This window comes from Bacillus rossius, chromosome 11 (assembly GCF_032445375.1).
Source record: "Bacillus rossius redtenbacheri isolate Brsri chromosome 11, Brsri_v3, whole genome shotgun sequence".
Classification (NCBI taxonomy): domain Eukaryota; kingdom Metazoa; phylum Arthropoda; class Insecta; order Phasmatodea; family Bacillidae; genus Bacillus; species Bacillus rossius.
This window is the reverse complement of record NC_086338.1, coordinates 24,661,665-24,683,942: the sequence shown is the minus strand read 5'-3', so window position 1 is coordinate 24,683,942 and position 22,278 is coordinate 24,661,665. Positions and strand designations below refer to the sequence as shown.

The following is a 22,278-nucleotide window of genomic DNA, read 5'->3' as shown; positions in this document are numbered from 1 at the left end:
GTCTGTTAGTCGGTTTCAAGGTCACTCGAAATGATCTCGGAGTTCCAGGTCAAGGTCAAAGGGCACGGCTAAGGTCTTACAATATGGCCGTCTTGACATTATAATTTAGATAGCGGACTGCTTCTCGGCTCCTGAACCATGAATCAGTAGCAGGACCGGCCAATACATAAACTACAAACGACTACTTTTGGTATTAATTACCATAGTACGACTGCCGGAAAATATTTACATTTTTGTTTTTCGTTGAAGATCCAAAATTCCCAAAATATTGCCAAGTAAAATGTTTATAAATTTATATAATTAATAATATATAAGATTCACACCCACAACTAACAATTACTCTATTCAAATACTACTCTTAACTGTATTGTTTGTTTTATGCAGAAATCGTTGGTAAATTTCATAAATAATTGAATACTAAATCCATACATAAAAACAGTGGTATCATACTTCTTTGAAGTGCCTTGCATGATTGTGTATTTAATTTTAGGCGACATTTTCACGTGTTATTGGCCAGGAAATTTATTTTACAGTCAAAACACGGCATAAAATTATTTCTCTTCGTAGTTGTAGTGTCAGGTAGCATTTCACGTTTGCTTGTTGGTTTTCAAGGTAGTTCAAAGTAAGCACTTTGTTACATTCTTACATATGATTATATTACTATCTAAGAATAATTACGTTATTATTTCAAGCCCTATAGTTTTAAAAACATTTATTTTTATTCACCATTTCGTTGCCGCTCAGAAATCATACAAATAATCTTAGACTATTCTGTCATCGAACAATAACTAAATGATATTATTCATAAATATGTGTATGTGACATGGGTATTATGTACACTTTGCTGACACGCTGCTGAAATTAAGAGTGAAACTCTCAAATATTACAAAATCAATTAGGTAAATAATAATTACAATTTGTAATAAACGTTAAAATAAATTTAAATTGGAAAATTCCGCGTTTGTAGCCGTTAGGTACATGTTGAGTTAAAACTTAATTCGTTTTCGAATCAATGGCCGCAGGTGTGCTATTATAATACGTAATAATATAACATAAATGTGCGATGAGCTTGATATTCGTAAATTACTAGGACTAAACAATCCACCGGAATGCCACATACATGTAACAGCTCAGCTGAAATAAAGAGAACCTTGCATCCATCATTGAAACCCTGATTCCTGCGGCAGAAGTGCCAGGTTTGTAGTTCTGTGCGCGGTGAAAGTCCACGAGTGTCAGGGTTATAGTTCTGTGCACGGTGAAAGCCCATGTAGTTGAGTGTAAGATATATAGTTTTATGCACGGTGAAATACCATGTAGCTGAGTGTCAGTTTTGTAGGGGTGTGTATGGTGAAAGTTCATGTAGCGGAGTGTCAAGATTATAGTTCTGTGCACAGTAAAATACCATGCAGCTGAGTGGAATAGTTTTAGTAGTGTTCATTTTGAAAGCCTATGTAGTGGAGTGTCAGTTATAGTTCTCTGCACGGTGAAATATCATGTAGCTGGATTTCATGGTTATAGGTATGTGCACGGTGAAAGCCCATGTGGGTGAGTATTTGCGGTACAATCGCCGGAGTAGTTTTGCGGTAAGTCACGCACATCCTGGGCGCTGTAAAGTCTACCTTTGCTTTTGTCAGTTTGAGTAGGACTTAGCCCGGCGAGGCGCGACAGCAAACTGCGAAGCTGCGCTTGTCGCCGCAAAAAGCGCGCAAAGGATTCTGGGACTGGCAAACCACCCGCCGGGGTGGCTCCGTGGAAGGGGCGCCGTCGCCATGGCGACGTGACGTCAGAGCGTCAGGCAGCGTCCCGCGCCCGCCAAGAGTTCACTGCTGGGAAGGGGGGCAGGGGTTGGCCTGACGCAGTGAAGCCGTGACCTGCGCTCCACAGAACCACGTGTAACTTAGAAACTCACAATATGACAGTCCGACTTAGAATTATCTAAAAAATGGTTGTCTGTAAAGTCTGTTTACGGACGATAGTTTAACGTGACAACGTCATAACAAAACATTGATAAAATGATTGATCCAGATTCCAGAAGAAAAGGAAATATCATATTCGGCCTGAGACTGAGCCGTAATTGGTTTTTGCAATCAAACCATTTAGGCATTAAAAATGTTATATTGTTTGAGGAAGAATTTTTTTTTTAATTTTTCTATCTTTTGTATGATAAAATCTACCTCTGCATATATTTATGAATAAAATCGAATCATTTTTATTGAATTATCACTATTTTGTATGGATACAAAGGAGTGAAATGAAATGTAAAATTTAATTAATAAATTTACTTTTATTTGCATTCATTAATTCAAATATATTTATTACTTTTGAAATGTTGCGTACGTCGTATTTATTTATACAAGAACAAAAAAAAAAATTGCAGCTGCCGGGCTTTGAAACGACAACGTTCGGATTAGAATTTAGCCACGCTAACCACAAGACCACGAGGCCTATCTTGTAACTAAATAGTTTCATATGCTATATACTTCTAATAAAAAATTTGTTCACGGTAGGGGAATAATATTATTTCGTTTTTATAACACTATTTCATAACAAATACGCATCCCAAATACACAAAACTTATTTATAATGTGTTACAATATTTTTTAAAACATTGTGCAAAAGATCCCGGGTGTAATTTGAATTATTATGTGTAACTGTAAAACACCATTGTTGGTTCAAAACGTATTTGAATATTCAACATTACTTTTAAATAACCGTACCGATTGTGCTGAAAATCGGTGGACGATCGTTAAATTACGTAATATTAATAATTCAAAAGACGAAAATATGATTGAAAAGTCAAATCGATGGTTGTTCCAATCGAGTGGAAGAGAGATACCACGCATGCGTACAATGAGCATGAAGAGAGATGCCACGCATGCGTACAATGAGCAAACAGGGCACATCCGTAGTGGGACATCCGTAGTGGGACACTTTTTCGTGCGTGCAGCCGGCGTTCATCGATTTATTAGACGTTGTCACGTCAAAAATTCTTATTTCTTACAACTGTCATAAATTATATGCATTGTATCTTAGAAACAAGAAAGTGAACATTATTATCATCATCACTTAGAAAATTACAACGTAGTAAAAGTGTAACATTTAAAATCGTAACCTAAAATTATGACAAATATGACAAAGAAACTTTGAAGCTTAGAAACATACAAATTAAAACAATCCCAAGTTAGAAACACATATCTTAGAATAATTATCACAAGTTAAAACAGCACAGCTTAAAATCGTCATCAATTACAAAAATCCTTGTTGTGTGTTTCTAAGTTGAAAATAAGTGATAACACTTCGGTCATTACAGCTCTTTTTTTTCTTTTTTTTTTTTTTGCGGGCTTCTAGTATCAGTAACGGATGCAGGAATGTTTACCAAAGGGATTTCCAAATTTATTTTTGAAGTTATACTTCTTTAGGCGCGTTATGAAAAAATTATGAGAGTGAAATTTTAAGATGCTCGCGCATCACTGTAACACAAAATTATCAGGTTGAATGAAGCTCCCCGCTAAAGCGCTCATTAAGTCTCGAAAAAAAGCTACCAACAAAATATTAATAGAATCTCTATTAGTCGCGCATGTTGGCACGCTCGTCGCCTCTGATCACTGTTTTCATATTATTTATAATAATATTTATCCACATGTTTCTAGTTTCTACATTCACAACACGTGTTTTAGTTTCATACAAGTGCGAATTATATATGTGCTAATAAATTATATTCAGTAATGATTTAAATTGAATATTTTGATTAATATTATTTACTATTCGTAAATATTACCTAGTAAAAAAAATTGTGTTTATATACTTTTTCAAGTGCTCCAATATAATTGAGGTTAACTATCCGTAGTCTATGTAGCTATTATTTATTGAAATAAATTAAAATATAATTTAATTAAATTAATACTAAATATTATTGCATTATTAATGTTAAATATTTATTATTGGTTATTTAATATTTACAAAAAAAATACATTTAATAAAACATTTAATAAAAAAATTATGATAAAAATTAAAATCGAAAATCAAATTAAAATAATATTTTTTATTATTTATTATTAAATTGAATAAATAAGAAATATATAAAAATTAATAAACAAATTTAATGAAAACTTTTTGATAAAAATGAAAAGTGAATATTCAATTAAGAAAATAATAAATATTTAAAAAAATGAATAAAATTAAATTAAATTTTTGAATTTATTATTAAATTTATTTATTTTCTTTTAAAATATTTAATAATCAATAATACATATTTAAAATTAAGAATCATATAATATTTAGTACAAATTATGTCATATATACATATTTATTATTCTCTAAATTTTATTTATTTAATTTTTCAAGTTTAAATTGAATTCATTGACTGTGTTGACTATCTTTTTCCAGCCCTTTTATTATTTTATTATAATTAATTATTTGCATGCAATTAAAAACTATTTTTTAATGATGCCAAAGAAGTATAACTTCTCACGCGCGTACATAAGTACACGCACCCATTTTTTTTTTTAAATTTAAAATTTGAAAGCTTGTATTCATAAAACCTACATTACTATCGACATTAACAAATTGAGATATGGGCCTATAGTAGAAACCGTAGTCGATTGTCTTCAATGATACTTTGATATTTTCCCCTAACCATGGAGGGGAGATATCTACACAGTCCCCTCCACTGCGTCCGCTTCTGTCTAGGGCTGATATTCACAGTCGTGTCTTGAGCACCGTCTTGAGAGAGTATTGGCAAAGACGGTCTGGTTATTAAGACCGCGATTTCCATCTCCATGTTTCATAGTGCGTGAACAATACGAGCTTCATGCTTACTCAAGCATGAACTTGTTTGACACACTTCCGGTTTGACGAAGCACGTACTTAAGACGGCCATAAGTCATGAGCGTACACGAACCTTGCCGAATGGTCTCGTTCTTCATAATTTCTGCAGTTCTCACAACGAGCACTGAAACCCCAGAATCTGAGGCTATTTATAGTAGGGATATTTGTGAGTATATATCACTACATTCGTGGTGTGTTTGTACGTTAATGTTAGGAATTTATTTTGTAGCTATAATATTCTTGAATCACACCTGGAAAAAAAATAGTTTCTTTTTGTGACCACAAATATGTACACCTAGTATACCTCAACTTGTGTCACGTGAGTTAAATGGAAGTACGTACTTTCTAGTATTTGGTATTTCCTGTGCAAGTTGATCGTTAAGACATAATGAATTATTTGTCTTAACGATTTAGTAGTATCCTTCCTATTTACTAAATAATACGATAAAATATGTTAAACAGTTTTTAAATTAGCTTTGATACATGTTTTACAGTTATTGTATCTTATATATCGTTAGAAACAGATTAGATTAACTTATTTTATAATATTATTAATGTTGATAATCTAAACTAATCAATCATTTTAACTTTTTTTTTAATGTAGCCAACATAACCTATTCAACCGTTAAATAATACTGGTTACTTACTTGTTAGATTGAAATGTGCTTTTACAAAATAATCAAAAAACATTTCAGGTAGTGAGAAATTAAAAATCTTCTATTTGTATTTTTTATTGTGGAAATGTCACTCTGCTTCAGCTTCCAGATAAGGTAACGTAAATGTTAGTTTAATGAAAGTAATAGATTTAACTACAGAGTAAAAAAAAATTTTAAATTAATGTAGAAAAATTTATATTTAGAAGGTAACAATAAGTTTGAACGAATATAATTGTGTAGGGTAAGTAGTAACGAATTTTGAAGTTTTAAAACCACTTATTTTATTTCAACCTCTACTAGTAATCGTTCGACTCATCAAAATTTGACCGGACAAATAATTAAGATAGTGTTGAGGTTTTTGCAATAAATTGTAACGGATTTGATAGTATTACGATTTTGTTTTCGTTCTTCAACACTTAGTTCCACCCTTGCAGTATTGATTTGTTGTTGATAAAATAATTTTCAGCAAAAGTGAAACATAATATTAAAAAAGTTAAAAATAAAAACGAATGGATTCGATAGTGTGCAAGTAGTGAAGTTATTATTTTTCTATTCCAACCCCTGTTTTTTTCTATTACTTTCAGTAATGTTCGTCTTATCAAAGTTTATTTCAAAAGAATGATTTAGATAATATTTGAAGATTTACAATACATTGTAACAGATTAAATAGTGAAGGAAATTATTAATTTATTTGTCCTTCAACCCCTGTTTTTTTTCACCTCTTCGAATTACATATGGTCATATTAAAAATATGTTATGGAAAATGATTTCGCATTGCTCTTACTAGCTGATGTAAAAATTTCACACAGAAGTGATATTTGTTTTATTAAGGGAGTTATAAAGAAGTTTCTGTTTTTTTTTTTTTTTAAAAACTTCCCTCCGGCAGTCTTACCATGGCAACGGCTACAATAGGCAGATTTTTCTTCGAAATATACCTTAAACCTTGCGTTTGAAATACTTTTTCTTGCATTTAACCATAGACAACTGTTTACATAGCAAATGCATTTACCTGGAATGACTCTGGGGTAAAATATCACAGACAAACGAGAAGTTGGTTCAATCGAGGCACAGGAAGCCCTTGAATACTATGTACTTCTCAATTCAATTTTTTTTGTAGAAAAACATTGACTAAACCCTTCCTACAATATACCAAATTTCCGCCATACCTTCTGTTTTACCCAGTAGTATAAAAGTGCGCATGATATTTATACCTATAACAGAAGAGGAGAACGAATTCGTTTCTCAATGCACGCTATACCTAAAGTGCTGACAGAAAACCAGCCAACGCATTTGCCGATCAAAGCAAGCATATCGGGGTAATATAATAAATCAAATACTTGAAATCGTGCAAACTTTCAGACGTTTATTCTAAAATTATGTAACCTAAGAAAAATGTTTGATATATTATTTTCTGCGCATCACTTGCAAAAAAATATCTAAGTGATTTTAGATTTTAAAAAATGCAGTGGGATTTTAGACTGAGAGGTTGAATTTGAAACTATAGTTATATAAAATTAAAATGATATGAGGGAATTGGGGCTCGCTTTAATGTCGTTTACTTATGATACATCATCAAACGCATCGTATTGCAACGCATTGTACTCCGTCTTTTAAAACGATGTGTAAATAAAAGGGTATGTTTAGCGCCTTAAAATGTAACCACCGGTCACAAATAAACCCTTAACTCGTTTAAAACACACACAAAATTGCTTCAGCTCTTCATAGAGGATTCATGTAAAATTAAAAAAAAATACGAGTTTCACAAGAATCAGCCTATTTCTACATATGGATATGAACAAACTATTGCTTGAGACATGTATGCAGCGGTGTTGGCAGAGACAGTCTTATTCGCGATTTCAAGCATGGTCTCAGAATATGAAACAAGTTTCCGCCATGTTCTCAAGAGTCGACTATGAGACAGTAGAATTCACTCTCCGAAATAATAAATAAAAGGAATAGCATTAGGTGGTTTTTCTTTAAGACTTCTTGTTTGCGATCACTGGAGACATCCTCCAGCAAAGTCTATAGCACACAAACATTTAAATAAAAGTGCATTTAATATTTTAAAGAAGAAAGTATTGCTCAATACATAAATATGAAAAACACCCTAGGATAAAACAGGGGTGAACCCAGACCCTGACCTGGATGGAAGCCGATACTAACAGGGACTAGGGGAGAACACAACATAATATTTTAGAAAAAATAATTTAATTGGTAACATTTATAAGGATTATTCTTCTATAAATAGTAGAGGGCTTGCTAATTCAATATTTTAACATATTTTCCAAATAACTCTTTGCAAATCCGAATGTAACATCTATGTTTATATTTCAGTACTGTTTAATTAACTGATTAATTCAATTATTTAGCTTTGATTTTCAAGTTTTGTTTATAGCCAATTAAAAGTTTCCTTTGTAATCTGGCAATGGATTCCATTTGGCATTGTGTCGTTGGGCTATGTTTAATTGTTTCTGCTGTTTCTTGGAAGTGTTGACTGCCCTAGCTATGTTTGCTATGGCCACAGCGGTTACTCCGAGTGTTCCAAGGGCAGGTAAAACGGGGCACCCACTCTTTTTCTTTGTATTTCGCACACTAAGTTTTTGTTTGGTCTTGTTGGTCTTTGCTCGACGTGTACCCATGCCAAATTTGGTTTTTTCATTCATAATTTTGGATAAACCCCACACCGCGATTATTTTTTCTATTCCTAAGTTCGACGATTTACTTATATCTTTTGCTTTCTGTGCCGGTATCTGAACAGCCATAAGCCTGGATTCCAGATCCTTGCTGAAGGAACAGGCAATATTGTGCCGCTTTCACTTTTGGTTCAAGAGAATTAATTTCTACATCACCTCGGGCTAGACGTTTGGCTGTTTGCATTCCTGGACCACAGAATTTTTATCCTGAAATGTGCATCTCGAAAGGTAGATTATTTATCTACGAGTTTACAAGTCCTTTGGCCTGACCATAATGAGCTAAACACTATAAGCACACATCTTTTATACAATTTTGTCAAAATAATGCAATTACTCAAGGAAGAAGTGTGTTTGGCCATCCGCATTATGCAAAGATGATATAGCTAGTGTGTGCGAATCGCGAATGGCTCATTATTGCCTTATACCGTACGATGCATTATGGTAGGCCCGTCCGTGGTAAAACATGCGTTCTACTAGGTTTGTTGGAGGAACCATGTGGCCTTACGTACAAAAATGTGTACCTTTATTCCAAGTTCCTGCAACAGCCAAAGTACCAGCGTCTAGCTACGCTCGGTGAAAGGCCCGGAGTATTTTCTGTTTACCAATATTGCCGATGTGCTGCCTCCCAGTGAAACAAGTTACACTTCAGTAATGTTTTTTTTTTGACGATCTTGAATTTCAGAAGCTAGGAATAATACAAGAGTATGGGTAGACATGTAAAAATAGAATACAGACCTACAGTCGAATTACAAAACATTTGCTACAAGACAACGCAAATGTCATAGTGCTTTTTCGCATGGTAAACTTGATACTATGATACTATGATAACGTAAATACCGAAATGAATTTCCAGGAACTCAAATACATGTGTTCCATGTGATGGAAGAACAAGCACAGATTCCTAATTATAGTCAAGGTCTGGCCTCTATATAAGGTCAGGTACGAAAAGGTTTTGATCAGTTTATCGTCTTACATGAGTCAAAGGATTTTGAAATTTGGTCATATCATTTGTGACTTACATATTTTTTTCGAGACTCATGACGCTCTGATATCCGGAAATACATTTCGCTACTGGCTCAAAACGTAGAAAGTACGAAAAATGTTTTACTAGAGTAGTCATCGACAAGCACTTAAAAGCCTCGGATTCTCGAAATCACTACATGATCGAAGTATCGAATGCGCAAATGTGTGATGACATAATGATGCTTCTAACCAGACTTAATTCTCGTATATAGTTAAGAAAGGTGCTTCCTAGTAATCATGGATGAATAAACCTATTTATCTAAACAGCTGCATGAGGTGATCGATCGCCATTCAAGCAAAATACTTTCTTGCAAAGCAGCTTAGATTGACTGACAAAGTTCAAAGTGAAGAGGGATTGAAACTGTTGAGTGCTAGTCAAGAATGTTTGATAGCCTGGAGGGGCAAAGACGAACAAGAAAAACCTTTTAAAATTGAATTTAAAGAGGAGTAACAGCCTACGCCTGCAGCAAAACGTAAGCGTTCTCCCTCAAACATCACTTCTTCCAGTGCGGATTCTAGCGTGGAAGAACTACAGCATAGCAGATTTCTCACGAAGAAACCTCGTGACACGAGGCTCGAAATCGGACCACTGTTCAACTAATAACTCGTCTCGTATGCGTCTGGAACAAGCGATACGTCTTGTGGCGTGCATAAAAGCAGAAATAAACAGGGAGTTGTTTTGGAGAAAACCACAATGGTATTCGGAGAAGGATTTGCGAAAATATCATAAACTACTAAAAGCCACACATGCAGTTTTCGCAAACAACGACCAGAGCTCACAAAATTTTAAGGATTATGAGCACGTAAAATATTCAATTATAGATAGCCTTTTTTTTCGGAAATCGTAGGATGTCAGAGTATGCCATAGCAAGTGAGATGCATGAACCTGCAAGATGCAACTTTCTATAACGAAAATTCATAATTAAAAAATTACACGACAATTGGCAGTCCGATTTTATTGAAATGATGGAATATTTACTTGTTAACAAGGGCTCCAAGTACATTCTCCTTGTTTTAGATACTTATATTTATTTGGACTAGGCCCTTGAAATGACACACTGTGGGTGACGTTGCAAATGCGATGGCTGATATTTTGAAGCAAAAACGTAGTCCGTTATTATTGCAGACGGACGATGGGAAAGAATATTTTATTGCATCATTTAAGACCTTGATGAAATAGTAAGCCATAAATCACTACTCTACGTTTAGTGGAATCAAAAGTTCGATGGCTGAACGTGTGTTTCGTTCTATTAAGGATAAACTATATAGCCAATTTAAAGCAAGCAGAAAATACAAATGGTTTAATATCTTGCCAAAAATAGTAAGCGAATACAATCCCAATGTGCATTCTACAATGAAAACGAAGCCACAGGACGTGAAGGACAAACGACTGCTTCAAACCGTGTATTCTTATACCAAAAGACGGGATCCACTAAAGCATAAAGCTAATGTAGGCAACATTGTGCGTATCTCAAAACAGCTTAGTATAAACTATTGGCAGTGGGTAAGGGGTCAGCCAATAATTTGGTGGTGGGAAGTTGATAGCGAGAAAAAAGAAAACAGCAGGGGGGAGGGGTTTAAGTTCATATATGCTTTGAAAAGAAGTAGTGGGGGTCAGTCTGTCAGCTGCAACCACAGGGGGAAGTTAAAATTTATTTGCCTTTGTGTTTTTAAAATAATATTTTATTAATAATATTTTTTATTAATTTTAAATCTATTACCAATTTTTCTGATGAAAATTACAGATTTTATATATTGTGACCGTAAAAAAAGATGCAACACAAGGGAGTGGGGCGTTCGATTTCTTTATGGCAAAATGTTTTTAATAAAATTTCAATAATAAAATTTTTCATTAATTTTAAATTTTTTTCTTTTTAAAATCGGGTAAAAATGGCAGATTTTCAATATGGTGACCGTAACGAAAAGTGCAACATAAGGGAGTGGGGCATTCGATTTCATGATGGCAGAAAGTTAAAAAAAACTAAATGGTGGATTTAAAATTGCCGCCGGGGTCAAAGTCAATTTCAATGGTCACGGTCAAGGGCAACCAGGATGGCAACCGTGATTTCAGAATCCAAGTTGCGGACATTGGTTCCAGCTCCTTACCCTGGACCCTGTGCAAGGAGAAACCGACGTAAAAGGTCACTTTCACACCGAAGTAGTACCATTACAGTATTTAAATTGATTATAAAGCTCAAACACAGCTAAGAGTAAAAACAACCTCGATAAGTGCGCAGAAAACCACGTATATGAGCCAGCTTTCCCGCAATACGCAAACCTTTAATTTTATCCAACCATCAATGTAAAAAAAATTCAATTAAATTCTTTAATTTGGTTCACGTATAGGAAATAAATTATGAGAACATTTTATAGTACGATTAAAATCGCCCTTTTACTAAAACGCACATATCCGTAACTACCGAGTCCAATTAAAAAAAAAAATTCCATTCTAGGAATAATATGAATAAAGTAGATCTAACATTTATATACGGTTTTGTTTTAAAGTTTTCAAATTGAGATGCTTGGGTTTTCCTTTTTTACAACGTTACCAACATTTGCCATGTATTCATTCTTCACAGAATAACTTAATAAATCACCAAAGTTCACCCTGAGCTGTTTATTTGAAAATATCATTAAATAAAACATTTTTCCAGAGTACCAGAGGTATATGGAGGCTAACGAGAAAGTTTTGTTCATAAATAACATTTGAAAAATTAATATAATATATAAAATATATGCTTTTGAAAATATAGTAGCAAGATTCTCAAGTTCTTATTCAAGGATAAACGAACTGACAATTTCACTTACTATAGAGTTTGAAATAAATTAACATAAATTCATTAGTTATAACAATTACATAAATATACAGAACCATCAATAAATGTGCAAAAATATTTTTGTATGTGTGTACAAATTAATAAACAAAATAATATCAGAGATAAAATAATCATACACCAGTTACAAAAGCCTTTCATTTTTCGACGTTAAACACCTTTCGTGCAGTTCCATTAAAGTTGACTGCCCACCGCAGCTTAAATACTCAAAGGCAGAGTTCAAAAAGGTACTTAAAAGTTTATTTGCCTACAAAATCATCTTAGCAAAGCCTCTTGATGCTGGCAGCTTGAGCGTAAATTACGTCGTAAAATACAATTACACTAAAAAAAAGGTGAATGGTCTCATTCCCACCGAAGTAATACCATCAGTTGCTTTAAATTAATTAGCAATCTTGAAATAATTATAAACTTCAAACCATCCTTATTACGTACGCATAAATTAATATATTTAAAGCTCGGTCCAAAAAAGCCATTATTATTATTATTTAATTTTCTTAAGAGTACTGAAATTTGAGTGCTTTAAAAGTCCATTTATACTATTGCTTTCTTTCGTTTTATGTTTCGTCTCAAATTTCCATAGCAGATGTTAACCAGACAGTATGTAATCGCGGGGAAGTTACGCCAGTGTTAATAATTATGTTCACTTGCGTGGCCTTTCGCGGCTAGGAAATAGCGTTTAGTGCATTTCTGATGAGAACACATGCGACACAACACATGCAAGAGTACGTATTTGAAACAATTTTTTTAAAAGTCCCTTAATTAGCGGTATATATAACAAGAAAATTAATTACCCAACTTTGCATGTTTGTCCAAGCCTTAACAGCATTTGTATGTTCATAATTGCTATTTTCAACCGCATAATTTTCCCTGTTAAATATTGCAGCTAGAATCAACAATCCCTTAAATGTTTGTCTCTTACAAGTAAGTAATCAATTGTGACGCCATGAATAACAGGAAAAGACCACTGGGTGAACGAGAATTCGGCGCGGTGAGACTGCGATGGCGCTTCCTTGCCTTCCGCAGGGTATGGGCGAAAGTACAACACAACACAACAGAACAGCCAGTGTTGGACCCTGCCTACGGCTGTAGTTGTTGGTCAACATGGACGAGTGGCACTAGTCACGGCGATAAGGCCGTCCCCAGCTGCGGGTGGAAGTGGCAGGCCCTTAATGAGCGACGTCTTGACGCCTTCGCTGCCTTGCTTCCGTCCAAACAAGTATAACAACTGCAGAGCAGGACGCAATATATCATGATACTTGTATAACGAAAACCAAAGCCATAAAAGTACTTTGAACGAAAATTGTGTTGAATAAAGAATAAATTAACAAGAAGTTCTTCTGTATATTCGATATAAAAATAATGTCGATGATATTATTTATCCTGTTTTGAAACTTTTACGTCATTAAAGTAAAAAATAAGAAAAAATAATAGAAAATAATGTTTTTGTATGCTATTTAGAAAACATAAAGATTATTTTTGATAAAACAACAATATTTATAAAACACATTCTAAATATTTTTTTCACATGTAAACGCATTTTAATATTTAATTATAGTTTTATATAACAAGAATGTAATACTATGTAAGTGTATGTATTTTAAGCACTTCATTTAAATAAAGCATAGAAAAGAGATAAAATATATTAAATCTTATAATAAATTGTGTAAATTCTTTTTTATGTAATTACTCTAGAAATAATGCGAAAGTCACATTTTTAAAACGAAACTTATTTATATTAAGAGAGCAGTAGGCTATCTGTAACACAATCTTTTCTTTTGAAAAATAGATGACTTCTTTTTTTAAATACATTTTATACGACCATAATTTTCGTTTCGGGATATTATAAATTAAATTCCCCATGTTTATTCTATTCAAATAGTGCCTCTTATAAAAGCAAAACCATAAGATTTTATCAAAAATCTGAGTTTATCATTATATTAATTAAGATTTGGATTTAAAAAATTGTACATATAAAAACCCACTTTTGACAAAATCAATATTTATAAGTTTTGTTTCATCTATGTTTATAATAATTCGGTTACACGTTAAAAAAGGTAATTTTCAAATTAAAAATATAATTTTAAGTCATTCTTAGAAACAATACAGTGGATAGAAAAAATAATAATTTTTGTGTGTCGGATTCATTTTTACGACAAGGAAAATGCAAGGTGTTACAAGATTGGAGTGGATTGGTATTTAAAACATATAATATAAGACAGTTCCATAGTTGTTTTATTATATTTCCGCATGAGAAACTAACTACAGAAGCCATCCAGTGTCCCACCGCAGTGACGCCGCTGAGTCAGAAGACAGTGCGCGCGCAGCTGTCACCTAGCAGCATGATGTCCCCTCTCACCGCCTCAGTAGCGAGCCGCAGAGCGCTACCGTGTGACCCCGGCAGTGCGCTGCGAGGCCCCGTGTCTGTACAGGGTCGTAAAGGTAAGGCGAGGAGGGGGGATTGTACAACCAGGCGATCAATCGAGACCTCCTGCCGCACAATGCGTCAACACATCAGCAGAAGATACAATATTTGCGCTCCCGCTGAGTTATCGCGCTCTCCACGAGCGATAAGGGCTGAAGATCACGGCCGCTCTGCACATCGCTACACCAGCTCCAAACTGCACGACGCAATAAACATACATTAACTGCTACACTATTCCACTTATTAATTTTAACACTGTGCGGCTAACTTACTAGAACACTAACAACTACACTGGTGAACACACTTAATAATACGATACCTCATACACTGCATAACTTAATAACTTCTTCACTTAACATAACACTGCACGCCATACTGTGGCATACTAACTCATTCGATGTCCGACACACGAACTAGCACAATAACATCTACACTGCGCTATTTTAGATCTAGCACAATAACAACTAAACTGCGCGTATATGCGAGTGCGAAGATTGTGCAATAAAACACGGAAATTATTTCATGATGTTACCTCTTTTCTAAGGTCCGAATAATAATGGTGGCGCGCGAGACGTATCTGTTAATTACCAGATAGTATATTTTCTTACTTTGGCACGCAAGTCTTACCAGAGTGTTTCATGAATGTTCCTCTTATATATGGTCCAAATAACAATTGTAAACTGATAATCTCATACATAAAAATGAATGTGTGTTTTTTTGGTTCGTCTTCTATGCGTTCGCGCATCGTCCATCCGATTGAGTTGAAACTTTGCACACTTGAACTTAGAAACATGGGAAAGGTCACTGTTGAGGTGAGATTCTGATAAAACCAATCATTAAAGCAGAATTTAATTATTCTTGATAAAATTTCATTATTCCATTGATAACTCATCGATCATCTCATTTCTATTAAATTTTCCACACTGACTTTTGAAACCATAGAGGTATTAATTTTTTTGGCAGCGATTAAAGATCTAACCGAGAACTAGAATCAATCGAATTGATTACAGATTTTCAATATGTTTGTCAAGATGGCTGATAATACAGCGGATGTGACGACTGTTAATGATCTGGTGATTGGCTCTACTGCAATATATATGGGTAAAAATTAAAACCAATATAGCGGCAGCACACTCTAGCAAAAAGAAAATAAGATGTCGGCGTTAATATGGCAGCCATTATGTCACACTGGTTGGCTTAAATTATATTTCTTGGTATTAGTGATTGAAAGTCATTCTGTCAGTGGCCACCATGGAGTAAGTATATTCTAGCTTTTCCCTTATTGGTTTCGAGCAGAGGACTCTAAGGTGCATGACGTCAGTGAGTTTTTATACATAAATTATTACAATTATAATAAAATAATGTTTTAATAAATTTTAAAATAATGTCTAGATTTTTTGATAATAATTATGGGTTATGAATATGGCGAATATGACATCATTATTAAAAATGGCGGATTTCAAGATAGTGGCTGCAGTCAAGGTCAGCATCAAATATCAAAGTCATGACCCAAAGGCTTGAGCTTTGGCTATTCTAAAAAATTCAAGCATCGCTGAGGAAAATTCACCATCAATGAGGAAATTAAGCCTGAAGGAAGCAAATTAAGCCTCAGGTTTTTTTTAATGGATATATAGGGAAATTTTCCGTCAAAAAGTGAATTTTCCTCTCAAAATGATAAATTTCCGAACTTTTTTTTTTAATTTTTATAAAAATGGTTTTTTTTTGTTGTGAAAACTGGAATACTTAGGTATTTTAAGCAAATTCTGGGTCAATTTTGACAAATTCTGGGCATATTTAAGCGAATTCGGAAATTTTTTTCCCAATTTTAAAGGTTAAGGTGAAAGGTAATCCAAGATGGCGGTCGCGACATCACAATCCAAAATGCGGCTGCCAACACAGTATTAACAGCCTGAAGCCTGGTACCGCATTCTCTTTTTTTTATTACCAGTTATATATGTGACTGAATGCTGAAATAATGATAAAATTGCCAATTATTTAAAGTTAATAGTTTTCATAGTGGGCATTATCATTGTATTGACAAGTCAATGTTAGAGTTCGATCTCTTAAGAATTTAGAAATGTATAATTACATTTTTTAAGAATTTCAGTTAAGAAGTTTAATAGTACCTATCAATATAGCACAAATTAAATTTGCAATCATGCTTGCGTCAACTGTGATTGTATATTATTTTATTCTACAAATACTTGAAGGGGAATCCCGTGTTAAAGTCTCCGCCGACGTGGGGTGTGAGACGGTCTGCTACCAGACTGGCGTGCGCGCGCATGTCTGAACAGGCTGCAGCCCACAGGCGCGGCTGTACGGCGGCTGGTATAAACTGCAGGCGCTGGAATATTGTAGAAGCATCTCGAACGGCGTGCCCTCTCCCTCCACCCTCCACCCTCCTCCGCTGTACCACAGAGGCGACCCGCGACCCGCAGCCTTGTACTGTGGGAGACGCGCGGGGGTAATTGGATTCATTCCGGCGCTAACCGCGTTACAGTCGAGCGCCTTGATTGACGGCTCTCGCGCGCTACCTGCAGCGGCCTGACACCTCGGCTCCGGACTCCTGCGAGGACTGGCGCCCGCGTCATTCCATGCAACCATGTGGTTTATGTTTGTTCTTTAAACACATCCAACGATATTTGTACGCGTTCAAGTGGTTTTTTCATCTATGTGAGGAAAAAATTAGGAAGGCTGTAATGTACAAAAACCCAAAATCTAATTAATGCCACCAGATCCTTAATTGACATACAAGTTCCTAAAATAGTTCCCAAGAACGAACTCCGATTATTTTTTCATTATGTTTTTACAATGGAAAGTTCCCATATAGTTTTGTTAGCTGGGTGAGTTATTTTCTTAATCGATTGGCATCTATTTCTTTAACATGAGAATAAATGCATATATGGAATCTACAAAAGTGTCAGTATCGTATAAAATTACTCATAAATTTTTGGCTTTAAGACATGCTGCTAATAACTGAAATATTTAAAGAGAATTATTTTTTATAACTACTTAAGTCAATGGAATTAAACTTATTTGTACAACAGGCGCTGATGAAACAATTTATAACATAAATAAATTTATTCGTAACTATTATTAACTTGGGAAAATAAATATATCGATATCACCTTAAAATATAAGGAATAAATGTAAAAGCACAAAACAATATCATATGTTTGATTAATGCAACAAGCAAATTCATATACTTGTGTACAGCAAAGTACTATATCTTATAGTATTCTGCAACTGCAGTCTTCTATTAACTTAAAAATATATCATTTTGGCTTTATCTTGATGCAACTATTTTATAAAATGATGATATTCATACCATTCGTTTCTTTTTTTTTAATTGACATAATGAATTCCTTATATTTGAACGTTTGAATTTTTTTAAATGAAAAAAAAAATCGACCTTTCAAACTTCGTGTGTACTACTTGACAGACCTTGGTTAAAAACCAGCTCCAAGGCTGCTGCTATGAATCTGAAATACATATAATAAAGTTTCCAGACACGTATATGATTACAAAATTTATAAACGAAGACAGGGAGGACGTTTCCCTCTTGTAATTTGGTTAGGATTCCCAAGCAAATTAAAGACATGTGTAAATCAGATTGTCTTTGCAACAAATGATTTAATCCCAATCAGCGCTGGGAGACAATTGCTGGATATGAACATATTATTTTAGTGAGGCTAACAATTGTGTTGGCGATTCCAGAATTCGAGTGAAGTGAAGGCAGAGACGTGTGCGGTCAGGTAGCCCTCGCCACAGAAGGGACCGTCTCTTTGCTCGTAATCAGCGGCGAGGGATGGGTCGGTACCCACAGTTAAATTGAGGGGGGGGGGGGGACAGTGGCGACACCAGAATTTGTGGAAAGGTTAGATTCTCCGTAAATGTATTCGGCATCTCGTTAGTTGGATGGCTCGTCCAACAGGAGGGGTGGCCACATCTTGGTCAGTTCTCACAGCAGGGGAGGAGGCAGGTAGTGACAGTGGCTATTCGGGAATTTATGGAAGGGGAGGTTCTCCTCAGATTTATGCTGGACTTCGTTAGCTTGGATACCTTGGGATTTTATGCGGTTCGTACAATATTTAAGGAAAGGGTGAGTGTTATGAGGGTAGAACTGCTGTGCTGATTTGAGCACGAGACATTTTTCTTTCTAGACTTGCATTCCCAGTTAACTCTTGAAGCTATGGGGTTGTGCCGCGTGCCACAAGGGCCGGCGTGTGTGGTGGACAGCGATAGCGAGCACGAGGGCAGTGTCGTCGCACTTGTGATGAGCCGGAGGTCGAGTGTAGTTGCAGTGACATTGCTGACTCGGTGTCAGAGCTCCTCCACCCCGAACTGGTGCACTCTGGTTTCCGAGCATACGGAACATCTCATGAGTGTGATGGGAAGTGCTGCAGAGTGGGTGATTGCTCGTGCCATAGAAGAGCCCCAATGGCGGGCATTGTGTTTTCGCGAGATGAAGACGGTGTTTGATGTGTGTATGTGAATTTTTTTTAAATTTTTTTAAAAGTAAATTATATTTATATTTAAATATACTAATTCCTTGTGTTTTAATTTATGGAAAGTGTGTATCACTGCAAAAGGCAGAGGTGATGTTTTTATTCTGTTGTTACACATCTACTGTAACATGTTGTGTATTAAAAAAAAAAGAAATTCATTCAAACATGTCACAATTTTTTAAATAGATTTTACATGTTAAACTGGGTTTTTCGTGAAGAGTAATCACATATAATAATAATGTCCTATTTTCATTCACAGTTTAGACAGATTTTTTTGTATAAAAAATTAGATTTTTTAACATTACGTGTTTAGCTTAAAAGTCATGTCTTGGTATACACTAAGTTTTCAGGAAAAGGTTTTTATACACTGCTGAGAGTCATCCACCACAACGAGAAGAGATTATCTGCAAGGTATTTTAACATATAAGACTAAATAATAATATTCAAAAATTAACATAACATACTACATATTTAATAAAGGCAGTAAAAACACTTTAAATACTTATTAATTTAGAGTTGAAAAGATAAGTGAATGAGGGGATAGCTACCACTCACTATATGACTAAATTTTAATTTATTAATAAAGTATGGCTATAACAAATTATATTTATATAAATATAATATATATTATTTAATAAGAAGTTATTAGCTTAACACTATACAGATTTCATATAATTAATATATGTCTATAAACCCACAACTGTTACAATGCAGGACTATTACAAGAGAGCTATCACTAAAAGACTTTATGCTACATTAATTTTAATAAACATACTATACATATATTTACACTATCCATATAATCGTATATATTACTTTAATTTCTAGTGCTTTTTATGCACATAAGGGAACACCATGTCATTCAAGATGGTAGGGTAATAAATCCCAGACGGCAGGCGAATTGCTCGTACACGAAAAGAAACGAGTCCTAGCAGATGACAAACACATAAAAGATGGTAGGGTACTAAATCTAAAATGGCAGGGGATGTTTAAGGCTTTACAAGACGATGGCGGAATCCACTAATTGTGTAATTCAAACTTGGCGTTGTCTGATTGCAATGCCTTGAACCAAAGATGGCCGACAATGGCGATATCTGCCAACTAATTATGAAATTAAAACTTGGCGCCCTCTGACGGACATGCCTTGAACCAAGGATGTCCGACAGTGTTGCCCTCTAGGTACCTGAACTGTAATAAACGATGGTGCCCTTTAGTATTTTATAATATAACACCTTTAGTATTTAATCTCTGGTATTTTAATTTCATGTCACCGAGATAACACCTAATTTTAAAGCATATATGCTTTATTTATTTCATAACTGTCATGGGGTCGTGCAGACTAAGGCACATGGTTTTTAGCCTCAAGATGCCTGCTGCTGCGTCCCTCGGCTCCGAGCTCAGCCACTTCTTACCAGACATTTTTGTACAACATAAAATGAAATACCAGCAGCGACAACTACCTTCAAGCTTCGGAACTATGAAAACCGACACTAGCAGACGACAAACAAAATGGGGGACAACTGCAGATGTCAAACGAGAGGGCTGCAAACCAAAGATTATTGAGTAGAATTGGAGAATAATTAAATAAATTAATAGATTATTTAAATAATAGGTAATTGATTAAGAGTTAACTGATTAAATTAATCGAAGGAGTAGATAAATTAATGTAAAATGGGATATTAGCATATTAATGACCTATTTTTATTATTAATGTGTCATTGTACATCCCAGTACACCTATGCTATCACTACTAGTATATTTTATGCTTATGTATATATCAAGTATTTATTTGCACTTCCTCAAGCTGCAAAATTATAAGGTTTCATGCATCTAACATTTTATGATTATGCTATTATATGCACATTAAAGTGTAATTTGTTTATGCTTTACTTAACAGAAGATTACGTTTGCCGTGACAACCATGATCGGAACGAGAGTGTAGTATAATTTAATAAATTTAAAAAAATATTGATAATTTCAGGTGGTATTAATATTTTATGATATATCCTCATTATCGTACTCTTTAACCTGATTGAGAATCTGGCGATTAATGATTGTTGGGTTAGTTTATGTAATCTCACATAGCATACTTTGGTGGGGGGGGGGGGGAGGAAATTAGGCTATGCGAAAGCGAGTGTAGATATTATGTTTATTTAGGGCAACTGTGTGTATGGCGGGAAGCGGTCATTTCACAGACGAGAGAGCCACACCCGAAGTTCCCCGAAGTTCATGCTCGCTTTTTTTTCCGTACCACAACAGGTGTATTTATCTGGGGGAAACCGTTTACATGATTTCACGGTATCTTTAATGTAGCTTTCCTAACCAAATCAACCGTCCACAATGTTTTAAAGTATTTATAATGTAGCTAACCTAACCTAATTGACCATTAGTTATAATGAGTTGTATATTTATTTACAATGAACAAAAAAAAAAAAAAAACCGAAGATGCACTATCGGGCGTTTGGCTCTCTCGTCTGTGAAAAGAAGGCTTCCCGTGTATGGCCCTCTTGGTAGTGTGCGTGTGGGTAATTTGTCAACCTTGGTCATGAATTTGGAGGTTAAGGCGATTGGTGCATGGAAAATATTACGACAAAACTAATTTAACTGTACATATTTATTTTTGATGCTTCTTTTTAAGACATAATATACGTAGAATATTTTTAATAAACTTTTTTTTACTGAGTTATGTCATTTTAAATGCATTTATTTTTATTTCAAGCCAGAATTATTTAGAAAACACATAATTATGTTAAACTTAAGTATAGTTCAAGAAACGAGTGTACGAATAGGTTTCTGCACATATAAAAGTAAGAAAAAAAAATTTTTATCATCAAAATTACAGTTTAATATTGACAATTTCCATTGATCACTGCTGGACTACTTCAGGAGCGATTTAAAGAATAAATTTAAATGAAAATGAAAACATAATTGGCAGAACACTATTGAGTTATGTATATATTTTCATATCCTTTTGTTTTTGATACGATCCGACTCAAAACATGCCCTCTGGAGTGGCAGTTCTAGTGCTGCGTGTAAAACTCTCGCCGCCGGGAAGAATGTCCCTGCGACGTGGCGCTGAGGGGCGGCGCTTGTCGGAACCAGGTAGTCCGGCGGAGCTCCGGCCGGCGGGCCGTTTTTTTTTTTTTTTTCCTAACCTAAGTTAAAACTAAGTGTGTAAGGGAGGGGTCTAGGTAGGGAAGACTCTAAGTGCGTCTCAGGGCAAGCCCTATACGCTCTAAACATGCGGGTTTTTAACCATGCAGAAAAGGTCACGTGCATCATGTGCTAGGAGGGGATTGGCCAGCCATGGCAGAC

General features: G+C 34.8%; 1 protein-coding gene across 1 annotated transcript in view; it reads right to left on the bottom strand.

The window, feature by feature from the left end:
* LOC134536698 (ras-specific guanine nucleotide-releasing factor 2-like) overlaps positions 1 to 22,278 on the bottom strand; it is a 400,528-nt gene that overhangs the window by 245,559 nt on the left and 132,691 nt on the right. The window lies entirely within an intron of this gene.